The sequence below is a fragment of the Triticum urartu genome, chromosome 5 (assembly GCF_003073215.2).
Source record: "Triticum urartu cultivar G1812 chromosome 5, Tu2.1, whole genome shotgun sequence".
NCBI lineage: Eukaryota > Viridiplantae > Streptophyta > Magnoliopsida > Poales > Poaceae > Triticum > Triticum urartu.
Window position 1 is genome coordinate 513,753,341 of NC_053026.1, and position 10,513 is coordinate 513,763,853.

Genomic DNA, 10,513 nt, shown 5'->3' on the forward strand with positions numbered 1-10,513 from the left:
AAAAACGGACATATGAGGTACTTGCTACTAATGCATGGGCCGGGGTATCTTAGTACTTAATTAAGTAGGATCAACTTCCCCTTTATTCTTGCTGCATTAAACCATAGGTGGCAATAGAGCCAAGTGATTAGGCCCAACTTAGAAATTCTCCTCAGCATCGATAAACCCTAGATGATAAACCCAACATAGGTGGCAATAGAGCCAACTGATTAGTGCCAAGTGATTAGGCCCAACCTAGGGTGCCTCGGCATCGATAAACCCTAAATGATGAAAACTTAGCATTTAGGGTGCCTCGGCGTCGACAAACCCTAAATAATAAAAGCTTAGCTTTTAGGATGCCTCGCTGTTGACAAACCCTAAATGATGAGACCATGATCTTGTTCCTTGACAATAACCAACTTCTTGACCAAACTTTTTTCCTATTTAGAGCGAAACATGGCCCACAACGATGAGGCCGACGGTTCGGGCGGCAAGCAATTCTGGGAGTTGTCCCAGGAGTTGGAGGAAGAACCTCATCGCTATGAGGACGCCGCGGAAGACACCGATCCTGACTACACAACCCCTAGTGGCGTCGGGGATGACACCACTGATGATGACGACGCGGATGCCACCACTGATGATCGCGGCGCACACACAGATAGCAGCCAACCGAAGAGGCAACGGAAGGACCGGTGCCCGAACGTGCTCGGCACTATCAGGGAGGAATTTACTGAAGTGAACTCCGACGGGCATCCGATGGCGCCCAAACACGTAGTCAAGGGGTACTCGATTCAGCTCGGGTGCATTCTCCGGAGCACTGCCTCGATCAACACCGAGAACCTAAGGCATAAGGACCAAGGGAATTTGCGCAGCCTCCTCTTCATGAAGCTGCACAAACGATACAAGTTCCCCGCTGAGTTCGCAAACACACGCCTCTCGGGTAATAAAGTGAATGGTGCCGCCCTCACGACGATGAGCACGGCCCTGTCTACTTAGAAAAGCATGGTGAAGGCAATGATTGACAAAGGTGATACTTATGAGAAGATCAAGGCGAAATATCCTTTGATGAGCGAAGATGACTACAAGGAGTTCAAGATCAAGTGCGAGAGCCCTGCAACCTCCGAATCAAGTCAGTGGGGGAAAGAAATGCGGCAGTTGAACATAGGGGTCCACCAACTCGGTCCCGGCGGTTACAGAGTGGCGGAGCCTGTATGGGACTAGGAGGACATGGAGCATGCCGAGGAAGGCCTACTGCTCCGCTTCGAGAAATACAGTGACAAGCAGACCAGGAACTTTCTCAGGGCCCGGTACAAGGAGGACCCGGTAACAAAGGAGCTTACCACGGATTCGAAGACCAAGGAGCTTGAGCTTGTTCTGTTAAGGAATACACCCCCGCGTAATTAGCTCCATATGGCTGCATTCTAATTAATCCCCAATATTTCTAAATGGTTCACGTTCCTTCCGCAGGACAAAGAAAGCAGTAGCGCGGGGTCGTCTTAGAGCTCCCTTTTCGACACCCCTTTGAATAGGGCATTGAACGTAATGAAAAACAGGGATAAGCTCAATAAGCCGACGTCAACTGGTCATGTGGCCGGCAAAGGCTTGTCCACAAAATGGTCGTCATACTATGGCACTGGTGGGCGAAAGGAGAAAAAGACCAGCTCGGAAAGCCAGTCGCGCGAGGTTGAAGCACTCAAGGCACAAGTGGCGCGGATTCCGGAGATGGTCCAAGAGCAAGTGCAACAACAACTGGGATCGACGCTTACCGGCATTATGCCTACCTTGATTCATGGGATAACGATGTGGATTGTGGGTGGCCAACAGGGACCGCCCCCGATTCCCAGCTTCACGGCCAGCAACTCACAAAACACGCAGGCGAAGCCATTGGTGTCTCTGGCGGCGGCGGTATTGGTGTCTACGGCGGCGGCGCCATTGGTGTCTCCGGTGGCGGCGGTATTGGTGTCTCCGACGCCGGCATTGGAGCTTAATGCACCCGGGTGTACGCCGGCCAGCACCTCACCAGCAAGCGGCCCATCCTTCAGTTGCGCGCCCGCCGTTGGCGGTGCCTCGACATTAGCCGAGCTCGACGGCATCACGGTAACTAAGCCTCTCGGCCGAGGACTTCATCTCCTTGCCTTTGACTGGGCATCCTTGACGCCCTACATGTTTTCGCAGGGCGCCGCCAACGTTCCTTGCACTCTCCTGCACTTCGTGGGCGGCGAGTTGGTCAATGTCGCCAAGGGCAGAATCATTCAACCGGGCAACCCCGTGTTCCACGGTAATCCGATGCCACCCACAATGTATAGGGTTGAAGTGGTTCGGGTGCTGCCAAGATGCGACGAGCTGTTACCTCCGATTTGACCCGCTGGGGCCGACGAAGAAGATGAGATGACCCTCAGCGCCTGCGTAAGTTGGCCCCTGCTTTGGCCGAAGAGCCAGATTCGTTTGGGGGCGGGGGACACCACCCCACAGACAAGACCGCCAGTCGTGCCGGCGTCAAGCCATGCCAAGAATGCCGCAACGCTACCGGACATGCCGGACATCCCTATGGCACAGGATCCGGACATGCATATGGCACAGGATCCGGACGACGACGACAACGACAATGGTACATTTACCAACGTCGATAAGTACTTTGTCGAACATGGGTACGGTGACGAGTTCTGCGGGCCTCCTTCTCAAGAACCCAAACAAGACGACCGCGATTTAGCTGGTACGGCGGAGAAACCCAATTGCAACAGGCGTCGTCTTGCGTTCAGTTCTTAGGAGAGGCCTCCAGCTGCCGCCTTCATCGAGCCTCAGATAGCGGAGGTGCCAAATATTATCAGCCCCAACACGCTCAAGAAGGCGGTCTGTGAGCGGAACTCGGTCCCATTACAGCAGATCAAGAAGAAGGGCCGGAAACTGCCGACTAAAAAGGCCGCCGGTGCGAGCCAGCCGGCACCGAGTATGATCCATGCTCAGGACGGGCCACCTTCACCTAAGGATATCTCGAAGAGGGTGCATGTCGCGGGTAGGGCGATGCTACCGACAAATATGCTCAGTGCTGCAACCGGTGCTATGCGGAGTCTGCACGATAGTGTTCTTTCTTTGGAGAAGCGGCGTCTCAGAGAGAATGATGTGGCATACCCGGTTTTCGTGGCTAAGGTGCCAGAGGGCAAGGGCTTTGTGGATGGCGCCATCGGGGGTACGATCGTCCTGCGGTTTGATGACATCTTTGCTATGTTCAACCTTCATCCGCTGCACTACACCTTCGTTCAGCTGTTTTCGCTGAGTATGGAGATGCGGATCATTAGAGACAAGACCCCGGACATCGTGATCGTCGACCCCTTCTACATGCGTTCCAAGCTCTTGAGCAGCGCTGGGGACCGCCAAGTCGCGAGTTCACACCTCGAAGACGTCATTCTGGCAAACCCAGATAAGGATAACTTCCTTGTGCCTTACTTTCCCCGAGTAAGTCATCCCTTAACCGCCCCGTAACATATGATTTCTTAGATTTCGATCGTTCTTTTTTTTCTAACATTCCATGTTCTGTGCAGTGACACACATTGCACACTCATCCTCTTAAGCCCGAAATATTCCATGGCCACGTATTTCGACCCGAACCGTAATTCCAAGATAGACTACACAAATATCAAGAATGTTCTTGATGATGTTCTCCCTGGCTACGCCAAATCAGGAGGCACCTTCATCAGGGCAGTTCGTAAGTACGACAAGCACGTGTTCGCCCACAATACGACGTTCTGCTGCGTCAAGCAGCCGCCTGGCGGTCAGAAGGATGCCTACTACGCCCTCCATCACATGCGGGCATTCATAAGGGACCATCATCACCTTCTGCTACCAAATAATCTCAAAGATTGGGCTGCGAGCTTGTCGGCAATCCAGGACGCGGACATCAGACAAGAATTCTTTCGCATCCAGTCAGAGTTTGCGAACATCATCCATCAAGATGTCCTTCATACCTCGGGGAAGTTCTTCCTCAGATATCAACCGTACAACATTGAGATAGACGGAATGCTACAAATGTAGGCTGACAATGCCCGCGATTTCATGACCATCATGACAGACGGCGGCTTCATCCACGCTCCTGTCCATGAGTCGAGTCAAAAGTAGTGATGTGTAGTTCTGAAACATTGATTGGCTCATGTTGTAATTAAACTTTAATGAATTGTATGTCTCTTTGTTTTGGACAGTCGTTCAACTTAGATGTAATCGATGCTATTTATTAGTAGGACCATGAATCGTGCTATTAATGTCTTGCTTTTCTCTTCCTATCCTTTTGTTGCATACTTATATATTGCTTATGTATGTATTGTCTGTTGTTTGGCTTGTGCATAGAGATGCCGTCGTATGTCGTGTACAAGGGTAAGGTTCCCGGAGTCTACGACGACTAGGAGGAGTGTCGGAGACAGGTTCACCGTTTCTGCGGTAACAGTTACAAAGGGTACACCACTAGGGCGGAGGCCGAATCTAGATACGCCCGCTATCTAGCGGGAGAGAGGAGGGAGCGTTGGAGGAACCGAATGAAGACCAGTTTGATCGCGATGATGCTCATCGTGATGACCGCAGCTCTCTTCTATGTGATGGTAGTTTAGATGATTGATGTCGACTTGTAATGTGAAGACAAACTCGATACTCACGGTCTCGAGACTTGTAATGTTTTATCTTTGTTCGGTCTTTTGAATTCAGAGACTAATATGATGAATTGTATTCGGAGACTAATCTTCTAATGTATTCGATGAATCTGCTATTGCTGTGTGCTACTGTCTATATTCTGTCAAATTATATATTTTGTAACCTGTGCAAAAATCAGAAAAGAAAAAAAACCAAATATTCATACTAATAGCGCATCACCACAAGGTGCGCCATTAGTATGCCAAAGGATACTAATGGCGCATCAATACAGAGTGGGCCATTAGTATGCCAAAGGATACTAATGGCACATCAAGACAGAGTGCGCCATTAGTATGCCAAGTATACGAATGGCGCATCTATCCGCAGTGCGCCATTAGTGTGCCAAAGCACATGTTTAAATATGGCCCCTGGGAGGCACACTAATGGCGCACTGGATGGTGCGCCATTAGTATACCAGGTACTAATGGCGCACCAGTGGTGCGCCATTAGAAAAAATTACTAGTGGCCTGCTACTAATGGCGCACCGGTGATGTGCCATTAGTAGGCAAAACCGGTGCGCCATTAGTAGGCCTTTTCCTAGTAGTGGCTATAGCTCCGCTATAGCTGATTTTGAGGTCCGCCGCTATTTGGCAATAGCCCACTATTTAAAACATTGGGAGGTACCAAAGTAATCCAGGAGCGGATCACTGGACAATGGGCAAGAACATCCTGAAATACCGGAAAAGGACTAAGGATATGTTTCTCGTATATGGAGGTGACAAAGAGCTCCTCGTAAACGGTTACATCGATGCAAGCTTTGACACTGATCTGGATGACTCTAAGTCACAAACCGGATATGTGTTTTTATTAAATGGTGGAGTTGTCAGTTGGTTCAGTTCCAAGTAGAGCATTGTGGCGGGATCTACGTGTGAAGCGGAGTACATAGCTAGTTCAGAAGCAGCAAATGAAGGAGTCTGGATGAAGGAGTTCATATCCGAACTAGGTGTCATACCTAGTGCATCGGGTCCAATGAATTTTTTTTTGTGACAATACTGGTGCAATTGCCTTGGCAAAAGAATCCATATTTCACAAGAGAACCAAGCACATCAAGAGACGCTTCAATTCCATCCGTGATCAAGTCAAGGAGGGAGACATAGAGATTTGCAAGATACATACGGATCTGAATGTTGCAGACCCGTTGACTAAGCCTCTCTCATGAGCAAAACATGATCAGCACCAAGACTCCATGGGTGTTAGATGAAATGTCTCCGTTGTATCTACTTTTCCAAACACTTCTGCCATTGTTTTGGACTCTAACTTGCATGATTTGAATGGAACTAACCCGGACTGACGCTATTTTCAGCAGAATTGCCATGGTGCTATTTTTGTGTAGAAATAAAAGTTCTCGGAATGACCTGAAAATCAACGGAGATTACTTTTGGAATATATAAAAATACTGGAAGAAAGATCTATGTCAGGGGGCCACACCCTGTCGACGAGGGTGGGGGCGCGCCCTACCCCCTGGGCACGCCCCGCTGCCTCGTGGGCCCCCTGACGCTCCACCGACCTCAACCTTGACTCCATATATTCACTTTCGGGGAGAAAAAAATCAGAGTGAAGGATTAATCGCGTTTTACGATACGGAGCCGCCGCCAAGACCTAAACTCTCTCGGGAGGGCGGATTTGGAGTCCGTTCGGGGCTCTGGAGAGGGGAATCTGTCGCCATCGTCATCATTAACCATCCTCCATCACCAATTCCATGATGCTCACCGCCGTGTGTGAGTAATTCCATCGTAGACTTGCTGGACGGTGATGGGTTGGATGAGATTTATCATGTAATCGAGTTAGTTTTGTTAGGGTATGATCCCTAGTATCCACTTTGTTCTGAGATTGATGTTGCTATGACTTTGCTTTGCTTAATGCTTTGGTCCAGTACTCTAGGGCCCAAGTGCCATGATTTCAGATCTGAACTTATTATGTTTTCATCAATATATGAGAGTTGTTGATCCTATCTTGCAAGTCTATAGTCACCTATTATGTGTTATGATCCGTTAACCCCGAAGTGACAATAATCGGGATGTTACCAGTGATAGCCGTAGTTTGAGGAGTTCATGTATTCACTATGATTTAATGCTTTGGTCTGGTACTCTATTAAAAGGAGGCCTTATTATCCCTTAGTTTCCAATAGGACCCCGCTGCCACGAGATGGTTGGACAAAAGATGTCATGCAAGTTCTTTTTCATAAGCACGTATGACTATATTTAGAATACATGCCTACATTACATTGATGAACTGGAGCTAGTTCTGCGTCACCCTATGTTATGACTGTTACATGATCGATCGCATCTGGCATAATTCCCTATCACGGATCCATTGCCTACGAGCATTTCCTATATTGTTCTTCGCTTATTTACTTTTCCGCTGCTACTGTCACCATCACTATAAAACCTAAAAATATTTCTTTTGCTACCATTACCTTTTGCTATCATTACTACTACTACTATCATATTACTTTGCTACTAAATACTTTGTTGCAGATATTAAGTTTCTAGGTGTGGTTGAATTGACAACTCAGCTGCTAATACTCGAGAATATTCTTTGGCTCTGCTTGTGTCGAATCAATAAATTTGGGTTGAATACTCTACCTTTAAAAACTGTTGCGATCCCCTATACTTGTGGGTTATCAAGAACATTTTCTGGCGCCGTTGTCGGGGAGCATAGCTCTATTCTTTGAGTCACTTGGGTTTTATATCTGCTTATCATTATAAATAACTTGAAAGATCAAAGAACCAAGATTTTTCCCTCAACTACGAAGGGACGTAAGGAACTGCCATCTAGCTCTACACTTGATTCACCTTCTGTTTTGAGTAAACTTGCAACACCTAAGCCTGCTTCTGCTATTAATTCTTATATGTCGCATGTTATTGATGATGCCACTTTTGCTATTCATGATACTTATGATGAAACTACTTCTATGCTTGATACTATTGTGCCAGTTGGTGAATTTCTTGATGAACAACTTGCTAGGGCTAGAGAGAATGAAATTATTGGAACTGATAATATTATTGGAACCTTACCATGTTATGCTTCTCCCTCTTGTCTGCCATGTTTTCATCATACATAGTCCTCACAAATTCTCCCATGCACATGGCAATGCATGCTTAAGTTCAGCATAGACCAATTCGATTTCTCTTTGTCTGTCTAGTGACAATATGCACAGTGGGAACAGGAACTGAAATTTAATAAAATTATGGTTAGTAGCATGTAACAGAACATAAAACTTATCACATAGATGTTAAAACATACTGGTAGACGGTGGTATACATCAAGTTTAGGGGGTGAATCGTGGGAATTGGGACACATGAAAACTTTGTGCAATAAATTCCATGTAGCTCTTCATCTTTGCAATTCTCACCACACCAACACCTCAGAACTTCGACCTATACAGGAACATCCGAATACATATACTTTTGGCATCTCAGTTGGATCAAAAGAAGGTGGGAGAAATTTGTGGTAAAGGATGGGGCAGCTGAGCGGCAGATTGGTTTCGAGGATGAAGTAAACTTGTAGTTCTAGCTAAGTGAGAATGACAAACATGTTCCTGCCGTCCAAACCATCGATGTCATGCTTCAACCGTACTTGGTGACACCCTAAAAAAATGCTGGGTGACTGGGTTATACTCCTCCAAGATAAGAGGGGTTGCACATACATAGGTGGGCACAGGTGCATGGTATAAGAAGCAGCCTGTACCAACGATTTTTAGCACAAGTTGCTAGATCACGAGGCACCCTGTCTGGATGATGATCAGGATGAGCGGATAAGTTGATTATTATTTCTGGACGAAAAGACGGCCCTAAAGCTATACTTTGTTTGAGCAATAAGCAGGTGAGACACGCGAGCAGTCTCAAAAAAGAGAGAAAAACAAAAATAATTAACCGGAGCTATGTAACACCCACGATGCGGCTATATCTCCCACGTGTCGGGGTACGACTTAGAGGCATATCTGCATTGTAGGCAATGTCGCAAGAGGGTAATCTTTACACATCCCATGTACTGAATAAGGAAAGAGGTACATATTTGGCTTACAATCACCACGTCACACAATGCATAAATAATATCCATGCAATCATCCAGATACAATCAAGGTCCGACTATGGAACCAAAATAAAGACAACCCCAAATGCATAATGTCCCTGATCGCCCCAACTGGGCTCCACTACTAATCGTCTGGGAAGGAAACGTAGTAGCGTCCTGAGTCCTCATCAAACTCCCACTTGATCTCGATTGCATCTCCTGGAACGGTATCATCGGTCCCTGCATCTGGTTTTGTAAGGAATCTGTGAGTCACGGGGACTCAGCAATCTCACACCCTCGCGATCAAGACTATTTAAGCTTATAGGTAGGGAAAAGGTATGAGGTGGAGCTGCAGCAAGCACTAGCATATATGGTGGCTAACATACTCAAATGAGGGCGAGAAGAGAAAGGCAAGGCACGGTCGATAAACTATAATCAAGAAGTGATCCTAGAAGAACCTACGTTCAAGCATAACACGAGACCGTGTTCACTTCCCGGACTCCGCTGAAAAGAGATCATCACGGCCACACACTATGTGGATTCATTTTAATTAAGTTAAGTTTCAGGTTTTCTACAACCGGACATTAACAAATTCCCATCTGCCCATAACCGCAGGCACGGCTTTCGAAAGTTCAAAACCCTGCAGGGGTGTCCCAACTTAGCCCAACACAAGCTCTCACGGTCAACGAAGGATATTCCTCCTCCCAAGACAACCCGATCAGACTCAGAATCCCAGTTACAAGACATCTCGACAATGGTAAAACTAAACCAGCAAAGCCACCCGAATGTGCCGACAAATCCCGATAGGAGATGCACATATCTCGTTCTCAGGGCACACCGGATTGTCCAAACTTCCGGTAGGCCAGCCCAGAGTTTCCCCTGGTGGCCACCGGCGGCTGACAAGTTGGACCAACACTCAGAGGAGCACTGGCCCGGGGGTTTAAAATAAAGATGACCCTTGAGTCCGTGGAACCCAAGGGAAAAAGAGGCTAGGTGGCAAATGGTAAAACCAATGTTGGGCCATGCTGGAGGAGTTTTATTCAAGGCGAACTGTCAAGGGGTTCCCATTATAACCCAACCATGTAAGGAACACAAAATCAAGGAACATAACACCGGTATGACGGAAACTAGGGCGGCAAGAGTAGAACAAAACACCAGGCATAAGGTCGAGCCTTCCACCCTTTACCAAGTGTATATATGCGTTAAAATAGACAAGATATAGTAATGATATCCCAACAATAAACATGTTCCAACAAGGAACAAACTCCAATCTTCACCTGCAATTAGCAATGCTATAAGAGGGGCTGAGCAAAGCGGTAACATAGCCAAACAACGGTTTGCTAGGATAAGGTGGGTTAGAGGTTTGACATGGCAATATGGGAGGCATGAAAAGCAAGTGGTAGGTATCGTAGCATAGGCATGGCAAAAGAGCGAGCATCTAGCAAGAAAAGATAGAAGTGATTTCGAGGGTATTGTCATCTTTCCTGTAAAGTTCTCCGAGTTGACGTTAGCTTTATCCTCGTAAGCGTACTCAACGGGTTCCTCGATCACATACTTGTCTCCCGGCTCTACCCAAAGCAAGAACACAAGCAAAGGGAGACACAATCAACCACGGTGCAATGCGCAAGCAACATGATGCAAAACATGGCATGATATGCGGGACGTGATATGCAATGCATATGGATGTTTCGGAAAGGAAAGATTGAACCTGGACTCAACTTGGAAAACCAAGAGTGCCACGGAAAGAGGAGTTGATTTCGGTCGAAATCGATATAAAGATCACCGGAATCGGATGCACAGTTTGCAAATGGCAAGCAAAACAGTAATTGCGCAAAGCTGCGATTAG